Genomic DNA, 10,093 nt, shown 5'->3' with positions numbered 1-10,093 from the left:
AATAAATGTACATGTGTAGATTCAGTCCAAACAGTTCTCATGTTGCTTCCTTTTTCCGAACGCGTAACATACCGACTATTTGTCCCATAGCCTAATATGTTACACTTGGAGAGTGAGAACATATTGGTCCTTGAGCCAACAAGCTGATTTAAATGGCTAAATTACCTCCTCAACATGGTGATGAACTAATCATTTGATTCAGGTGTGTTGGCCCAGGGTGAGATCTAAAACCTGCAGGACACCTGCCCTTGAGGCCTGGAGTTGGACACCCCTGGTGTAGAGGCAGGATTCTCAGAATGAAAGAGACTGGTTTGAGCTATTCTTGAACCATTTTGCTCTTTTCTGTCATTTTATATCCCTTTGTGCCAATTTTGTCCTTCTTCCCACTAGATTTCCTCCGTTGTTTTAAGTATCTATGTGTTGTGTTCAGTTATTTGTGACTATGTAACTTTCTGTAAATTTTTTTTTATGAGGAAATGTACAGTTACATATTTAAGTTTAATCAGTGGTGTGAGAAGTACGGTGGCTTCACACTGTCTCGTGCCATTTATCAATGTATTCCTTAAATTATCGAGCTCTCTGAGGACCAAATTGTACCTTCAGACAAGTTAGTGAGATGTAAAACCTGACATGACTGATATGTCTTACATGTTACTCTGCTTATTTCCTCTTTCCCTGCCTTTCTTCCTGTCTTTCTCTACAACATAAAACATATTTTTCTCATTTTATATAAACAGCTTTAATTTGACATCTTTCCCCATCTGCTGATCTTAATCACATTTTTCTACCAAAAACTTTGGAATTTTATATTTCATCTACATTTCCACATTTTTTTTTTTTTTTGTTAAAAGAATTCTGTAGTCAAAAATACATTTACTCTGCACTTGCACCTCTGTTCCTTTAAACTTCAGAAACAATAGAGAAAGACAAACACAAGTGAGTATTTGATCCCAGTGTTCCACCCAGTGGGTGTGTCTGTGTGTAATCCACTGTCTGCGGACATTTCAGCTTGTGTGTGACTGTTTATATGGGGAATTGAAAATCAGAGCTTACACCTGTGAGTGTTCCCCTGTTGTGTGGACTCAGACTGTTTGTTGAACTGCAGTCACTGCTCTATTGGGTTTCCTCTCACACCCTTTATCAGACGCCGTGGACTTGATGTACTGTTGTAGTTCTAAATAAAAGTGTGTTGCTTTACACAATGTACTGTACATTTGTTTATCAAAAGCAACTGTGAAAATAAAGGTTACTACACAGCTGTCGTGGCAACTTCAACGCAGAACCTTCATTTATTCAAATTTCTTCATAATACCAAATATTTTCATCATCAAAAGGTTCATATCACTCAACAACACACACATGCAGTACAGCATTCAGTAAATACATAAACAGCAGTTAAACACAGTGAGCTGGACTCACAAAAGAACTAGAAATGTCATCTTATGTTGGCTACAACATCTAGGCTGGTCAACGAAGGGAATGATCACAACGGAGTGGTGCCAAGTACCCCAGTTGTTTGGTTTTACCAAGCAGTATAAAACTGATCAGTGCCTATTAATGTTGTAAATCTGGCTATTTTAACATTGGAACGTATTGTGATTGACTCATGTTTAGAGATTCAAGTGGATATTAGAGGAACTGCAGTTTTTGGCTTCTGTGTTGGCTTCGTTTTTTAGGCTTTGGTGTTGCCGCTTGGTTTGGGGAGACAATTAGGGGGAAAAAAGGGGGGGGGGGGGGACACAGTATAAGACACAAGAAGCACTAGCAACACTCAAGATGTGAAATATTCTTAATACTTTAAGATTTAAACTGGGGCGGGGGGTGCTTCAGGATAATGGGGTGTGTGGTCCATTGCTACGAGAGATTCGGTCCCTGTACGAGCATTCAGGGCACAGCAGTAAGTCGGACTCTTTCCCATAAGGTGTTGGACTATACCAGGACTGCCCTTTGTCACGAGGACCTCTATGAGCAAGCACTTGGCGACAGTGGGAAGGAAAAACTCTTTTGTTTGTTTTTTTTACAGGAAGAAACCACTGGCAGCGCCAGGCTCAAGAAGGGGCAGCCATCTGTTGTGACCGGCTTGTGATGAGATTTTTAATGAAATATTTAGATAATTAAACACAAAAAGTCCACAAATGCATGTACCTATTCAAATTTATAGCAAATTTAAATACCATTAAACTGTATACATTTGGATTTGGTGAATTAACATTGATTATATAAAAAATAAATAAATAAATAAAAACTTAATGTAGCCTGAAATCAAAGAGATTTGAATTTAGTTGAATAAAATAATCTAAGTAGAGCTTAAATTCTATAAAATAAATGATTAAATCTTCCTTAACCAGCCATACACTTACTGCCGACTGCACCACATGACCGGCATCTGGCTGTTTCCCATGAGCTAATTACTGTTGCAGATACAACTTTTGATAACTGTGAAGTTACATGCAGGCGATGTATGTGATACATGAAATAAATGCAAGCACAGAACATCTTGTCGTATTCGCAGGAGGACGATGAATAGGAAAATGAAAAGGTGTCACAGTCTGGCTGAAGCTGACTGTGTGGGAGTGAGGAGGAGGACCCAGGTGCAGACATGGAAGGAGACAGAACTGAGTTTAAAGAAAAGGCGAGCTGTTTATCAGGCTGAAAAAACATAACTACAAAAACAAAGCAGGGCGAGAACTAAAACTAAAACCTAAAATGGGAAAAACTAAATTGTGACGACTACGACAAAAGTGACATGAACATGACTCTAAATAGGTGCATGCAAGGAACTATGAAGAGGCAACATGAACATGCCCTGAACAGAATCATGAAAGAATTTAAACCTGAAGTAACGTGGAGGGAGAAAAACAGACAACCTGACAAAGACTGAATGAAAACACACAGACTAAATACACACAGGAGGTATTCAGTCTGTGGAAACACACGGGGGAAACAGCTGACTGGAATAAACATAATGACGCCACAGGGGAAGTAAAACTAAACACGTTAATGGAAACACCAGACTCTTCAAAATAAAACATGAAACATGGAGAGACGTAGACATGACCACACGAGCAAGACAATTAGAACATAGAACATGCGGAGAGCCAAACTCACAGGCATAATTGAAAGTAAAACACTGAGACCACACAGAGGACAAGAAAAGAATCGTAAAAAAGGACTAGACTAAAACTCAAGGCAAACTAATAATAATACTAGAACTTAGCAACCTTTCAATATAACATAAGAAATCAAAAATACAAAAATAAACTCAAAATGATGGGTCACAGACCCAGATCCTGACAAAAGGATTTATAATAGATCCTTCTTAAAAGCATATGTGCCTTATCTCATCCCTGTTAATATTCAGACACAGAAAGCTATGTACGCTACAATCATGAATTTATTATTAGTATTAAGCAGTATGGATGTGATTTACTATACTATCATGTTTTGAGAGAGTGAGTACATTTGGGGATATTGTGTCCTTACCAGAGAGACAAAATATCTAGGGTTGTTTATGACTTATGGGGTCATAGATAAGAATATGCTCAGTCATCAGTGGTGATTTCAGGGCATTTTCAAGGATGCAAGGGAGTTCTCAAAGACAGGATAAAGTGTAAGCTGTCATATAATGCAGATCGCTGTGAGACTCCCCATGTGAGACTTAATAAACTGATCCGTAAGGCCAGCAATGTTGTGGGGATGGAGCTGGACTCCCTCAAGGTGGTGTCGGAGAGGCGGATGCTGTCCAAGATAAAGACAATGTTGGATAACACCTCCCACCCACTCCATGACATGTTGGTCAGTCACAGGAGCTCGTTCAGTGAGAGACTGAGATTACCGAAAAGCACCACTGAACGACACAGGAAATCATTCCTGCCTGTGGCCATCTCCCTGTACAACGCATCCACTTAACACACTGTTTGCTGCTACAACTACACATGTTTCTTTTCCAAATATTTATTTATAAGTGACTTATGTATGTATGTATGTATATATATGTATATATTGTACTATTCTTAGTTAGCGTATTGTCTGTCTTGTCTTAATGTTGGTTTAAAATGGAGCACTGTAACAAAAAATAATTTCCCCCAGGGATCAATAAAGTATTCTGATTCTGATTCTGATTGATGTTTGTGTTTTGACCCTCCTGTTACTCATTTTACAAGTCAGCCTTTGAGCTGGTCAGTATAGAAAGTCATTCGTGAAATGAATAATCTAAAAGGACGAAGAAGTGGAAGGATGGATATTTGGGCATCCTCATCCTGGCTGGGGTCTATAAGTCAAAGGATGAATTAACAGCAAGTCTCTGGGATGTAGAGATATATATATATTTATATATTTATATATTTATTGTGTCAAAATATTCTGAAGACTTCATTTTTTGGACCTGATAATTGAAAGACACTGTCAGATGAGAGATAGACAAGCTGGCAGCTATAATTACTCCATTAAAAAAACATTCATAATGTAAAATACATTTTAAAAAATCAATGTCATGAAAAAATATTATATTGTATATGTAGGATGTTCCAATGTGCATTAAAAATGTTTCAACTAGAAAGTGAAACTTGCTATCCCTCCTCATTAGAAGCTATGATCTGTTCGGCTCCCCCTATCCCTAAACATGAGTTTAAGAATCCGGTAGTCTCTGATACAATTAAACTCTGGACTCAGATAAGGAAACATTATGGAAGGAAAGAAGCTTCCATACTAACTCCACTCATGAATAACGCAACATTCACCCGATCACTCTCAAACATTTCATTTCTCCAGTGGAACCTCAAGGGGCTGTATTTAATAAAGGATTTATTCATTAGTAAGGTTTTTCCCACATTCCTTTTTTTTTTCTCTTGCCTGTCCCGTTTGGCTCTTTTGCCATCAGAATTGTTGTCTAAAGGCGAAGAAAGATGCCCAACAGATTTACTTTACCAAATTGACCATCCCAGCCTTGCCGTAATGGTCCATTTGATTCACCTTTTATTGTTTATTTTATTTTCAATTGCTGAATACGAAAGAAAGAAAGAAAGAAAGAAAGAAAGAAAGAAAGAAAGAAAGAAAGAAAGAAAGAAAGAAAGAAAGAAAGAAAGAAAGAAAGAAAGAAAGAGGGAAAGAAAAACAGCTGAGAAGAGGGACGGGGGAGAAGGGCAAAAAACAAAAACCAACAGAATAAGCAGAAAAAAAATGCATATATCGATCACCTGGATCACCTGCTGAGAAAGAAAAAAGAAAACAAGCAGAAGAGAACAAGAGTAATAGAATAAATAACATCACAATGATATATGGGAATATGACAGTAAATACTAAATATTAAACATTATTGTGCAGCACGTAAGATCGAGAGCACAGTGTGCTTTGAGGTAGGAGCCAAAAAGGGTGTAGTTTGTGGGTGTGATCACCCGTGTGTACACCTGTGAGCATGGACGCACTTGTTTTTTTTTTAAAAGGTTCCTTCATGTAATGATCTGCTAGAGGGTGTGGGGGAGCCACTGCCCCGTCCACCAGGGCATGAAGCAGGTATGGAGGAGATCAAAACTCCAGACATCCAGAGGCCCCCAGAACACAAGAGACCAAGGAAGACCAACAGAGGGGCAGCTGCGCCACTGTCCCAGAAAGAGCTGAGGAGAGTCCCAGATGAGGGGTCATTCAGCAGGCGCAGAGCAGAAGCCAGGGGGGGTTGCAGTGACGCGCCCGTGAGCTCCGCCGGCAGCCAGCTGCGCCTGAGTGACCGAGCCCCAGGCCGAGGGGCCGGGGGCACCCCACCTCCGAAGTGGCCCGAGCGAGCCCCAGGCTCCAGGCCCCGATAAGCGGCCGCCAAGGAGTGAGCCGGTGTATACCTGGACGCCCATCCCCGGACACAAAGTACCACCAACGCACCGATGTCTGAGGGAGTCCGCCACCGGCAGGGGAAGTGGTGGTGGGGGGAGATAGGCCTCCAAACCTTGGAGGGCCTGAGATGTCCCCAGAGAGGTGGCGTCTGATACCCAACCTGACATATAGACACAGACAAACAGGCACACACAGGTTTTTCCCACATTCCAGCAATTGCAAGAAAAATTAACTTGCATAGTAACGACTTCTTTAAATAGTTACAGATCAGAAGCTTTGTAAAGAGTCTCCATCCTTTCCAGATCGACCCCCAGACTCTACCTTAGATAACTTATTCCAGTTTGATCCACTCAAAAAAGGACTAATAACAAAAATTCACAATATATTGTCACAACTGGATGGAACTATTACGCTTGATCATCTGAAAGATGCCTGGCAGAAGGACCTTATGTAAGAATCACAATGGACAAAAGCCCAAGAAAATGTACATTCTTCTTCTGTATGTATCCGTCACGGACTCTTACAGTTTAAAGTGCTGCATAGACTCCATTTATCGAAGTTGAAACTGTCAAAAATGTTCCCCAATGTAAACTCGTCCTGTGAAAGATGTAAACAGCAACCTGCTTCACTGGCACATATGTTTTGGAATTGTCCCTGTATAACAACATATTGGAATAATGTTTTTCAAAACTTGTCTAAGATTCTGACAAAAACACTTAAGCCAGACCCAATTTGCGCTTTATTTGGAGTGAAGCCGGTTGTTGTAGATTTGTTAACCAACCAAAATAATGTAATACGTTTTGTGACGCTGCTAGCACGTTGTTTAATTTTACTAAACTGGAAGCAAAGAGTGCCTCCTATCAAATCAGCATTAATAAGATGTAATGAGACATTTGCAACTGGAAAAAATTAAATTCCTACTAAGGGGGAAGCTGGAAGAACGGTAGAAGTAGAAGGGTATTAACACAAAATAAAAGTCCTTAAATGGCACTGGGGAAATCAGTCAATACCGTAACAAGGGATATGAAGGGAAATAAAAACAGAAAAAAGGAGCTGTAGTAAACTGAAAACAGGGAATAGAGTAAAACCCAGCTTTCAGATGCAGCTTTACAACAATAACCAAGAACCATGAAAAAGACCATGGCACCTCATGAATGGAGATCATTACATTTGAGTATATGCGATGGACAATAGATACACGCAATAATAATCTCACTTCAGAGAGTAATTATTTAAACTGTACAATATACAATATAGTTCTTAATGTGTGGAAGGTCATGGGCTTACCAATAAACTGAAACTGGAACTTAGTATGAAAATAAAAAATCTACTGTGGTGGTTCAGGTAAAATTACAAAAACTGTGTCATTTTTCAAAAACAAAAACTTACATTAAAAATAAAGAACGAGTTTGTTAGTTTGTCTGTTACAACAGAGTCACATATAGGAAGCAGTAAAAACACGATCTCGACCTACTAAAGTGGCAGTAAATTTTGTTGCAACCAGAGTAACTGAACGCTTGTTTTCACCCTTGCACACACACACACGCACACACTGGTGTTTGACCAGGTGTGCCATGATCAGCTCTGACACAAACACCTCGCTCCCTTTCTCAGGCATGGATACACAAGGTGAACCGAGGCGTCTCTGCAAAATATTGCACAATAGATGATATCTGCTTTGTAGATTCTGCTGGAAAAATTATTTTATGAGCATTTTTTACAATACCCACTTGTACGTTTATGAATTTCAGGATTAGTGCGACATGCAGTGGATGTGTTTCTGCATTCATATAGGCAATATAAAGGCAACAAGATTAGTAGGAACTTATTAAAGGAAATAATCCTTTATGACTCAGAACACAAACTTGTAAAAACCATTCAGGAAGCTGAGTTCAGTGATCCCGCTTATCACCACTTGTGCTTATGCTACCATCAGCTGATTTCAGTTTGTATGTGAAATACAATAGTGTAAAATAGTGCCATATTCTGCAGCACTGATGTGGACATTTTATTTTTTATTGCACAAAAAGGCAAGAGTGCAATGGTGAAGTGCAAACTGCATCCAGGACAGAAACAACTGCATTATGCTGCTAACACAACTTTGGCTCTTTACAAGCACCTGCACAGGTAGCATGCTAACACTAAGCTAGCTAAGAACCCAGAGTGGTGATAAAGCTGAGTGAATGCTGACCCCAGCCCAGCAGCCAGACCCTGAGATCCAACAGGTAACAAAACTAATGAGCAGATAGTGTGCAGCTCCCGTTTCTACCTGTTCATGTTTTTAAAGTAGAATCACTGTGACGAGCGCTTTAGTCTGTTTGTGCTGGTTTTCATTTTTGCTGTAGGACTGTGGTCTGTCGGTTTATAGTGTTAAATGGTAATTATGAGACATTGTGTTTCAGGTCATTTTACAGAGAAATCTGAAAGTAAGTAGCAAGTAGTATATTGGATTACTTTCTCATGGGAGTAACTGAGTAACATACTGCATTACTTTAGGTCAGTGTTCTGGGTAATATGTGTAATACATTATTTTTATTGAGTAATGACCAAAACAGTGATCGGCACAAACATTTGATCATACAGCAGGCAACTGATTTGCAGGAATGTAATGTCTGTGCTGCTTAGCGATGGTGGTGACTCTTAAAGTGCACCCAAAGAGAATAAGCGATATTGATAATGGAATCGGAATCGCTAAATTCGTATCAATTCCTATTCCCTATATTTGACACTCAAATCTTTTAGTATGTAGAGAAGTTCTTGTTCAACTCAAAGATCACCCCTCCACCACCATGCTGACAGTTGCTATGAGACAACCTGTGTTTGGTTTTCACTGAATGCGTCTTTTATATGTCTTGCTGATAATCTGTCACTCAAGTGTATTTGATCAGCAGCAGCTGAGGGTGTACTTAGTTTTTGACACACTGCTTCTGCATTTATTCTTAATATTTGTTTAAAAAAAATGACTCAATGTAATATGTCGTGTGGCTCACCTTAAGTTGTATATATCTAATTTTAAGACCTGCAAGAGATGACCTCCTGACATGTGCAACTGTAGAATACTGCTCTAGTAAGTAAGTAAACTTTATTTATTAAGCGCTTTTCATAGACAGGCAGTCACAAAGCCCTGTACACAAAAGGCTAAAATAAACAGAACGTTAGGTACCAATATAGACAATACAAAAGGTTAAATGTAAATGAAAGTTTAAGATTTCAAAATAAATTACATATCAGGACATAAATATTACTTCTTTGTAGTGTTGTACAGGGTTCAGAGGTTCAGGTATCCATGCCTTACCTTTACCACAAGCCTGTAAAGTGACCTCGGAGCCGTCATCCACTTCCACTCCTGGCTGCATTGCATGTTCTGAATGCTTGAGAGGATTATGTTTGTTTGAACATCAATCAGCTGTGTGTCATGTTAACCTTAAAGACCAAACATCCTGCTGTAATCTAGCACAACGGTTTACTGTCAGTACGCATTCACAGAACTATCCACAGCAGCAGCAACAGTTATTTAACACCTACATGATCTTTGTACCATTAGCTTTTTAACTCCATCTAAATGTTTCAGTGAGTGTCTGTTAATATGATTGTGTAGTATTTTGTAGTCTTGTGAAGTCTCTTTTTACTTTGTCCTGAATAAAAACAAAAAACACAAATTCTTACAAAAATAGAAAAGAAAAACTTGAAACAGCAGCACAGTCGTTAATGTTGCTTTTTAACCCCTCGTGCTCAAAACATGCCTTTCAGACTAGCTTTCAAAGTAAATGTAATTAATTCAACTAATTAAACGTCCAACATCCATTCAGCTGTAGTCTGCACACGGGGCCAAAAGCGGGGTGAAGGAATTTCCGACTTCTTGAAGATCTTTGATGGATGCTGGAGCACGTGAACATGGACCGGTCAAGAGTTTGAAAAGAAGCAGAGTGAAGCCTGAAGAGGCACTTTGCAGATATCCAACAAGCAGCAGGGAGACCAAACATGGCAGCCTCTTACTTCCTGCCCATCTACTCCTACCAAGCTGAATGAGAGGCTATTCAAGTGCTAAACAAAGGAAGCAAGCTTAAAGGTACAACCTGGATAAGGGGACCAGGAACCAGTGATTTGGTCTAAAAAAAAAATAACTTTATCAATAAACAGCATTACTATTATTAGTGAAGGGTTTAAAGATGTAGATCTTCTAAGGTTACATTTTAACCATGTTTGCACCATGCTAGTCATACACCACTTTGGGGTTTTTTTTTTTCCATGGAAATATCAACATGCTGGA

The sequence above is a fragment of the Mchenga conophoros genome, linkage group LG7 (genome assembly GCF_057382185.1).
Source record: "Mchenga conophoros isolate Kocher_MC1m ecotype Shallow Benthic linkage group LG7, M_conophoros_male_GT1.1, whole genome shotgun sequence".
NCBI lineage: Eukaryota > Metazoa > Chordata > Actinopteri > Cichliformes > Cichlidae > Mchenga > Mchenga conophoros.
Note: the sequence above shows the minus strand (reverse complement) of the source record.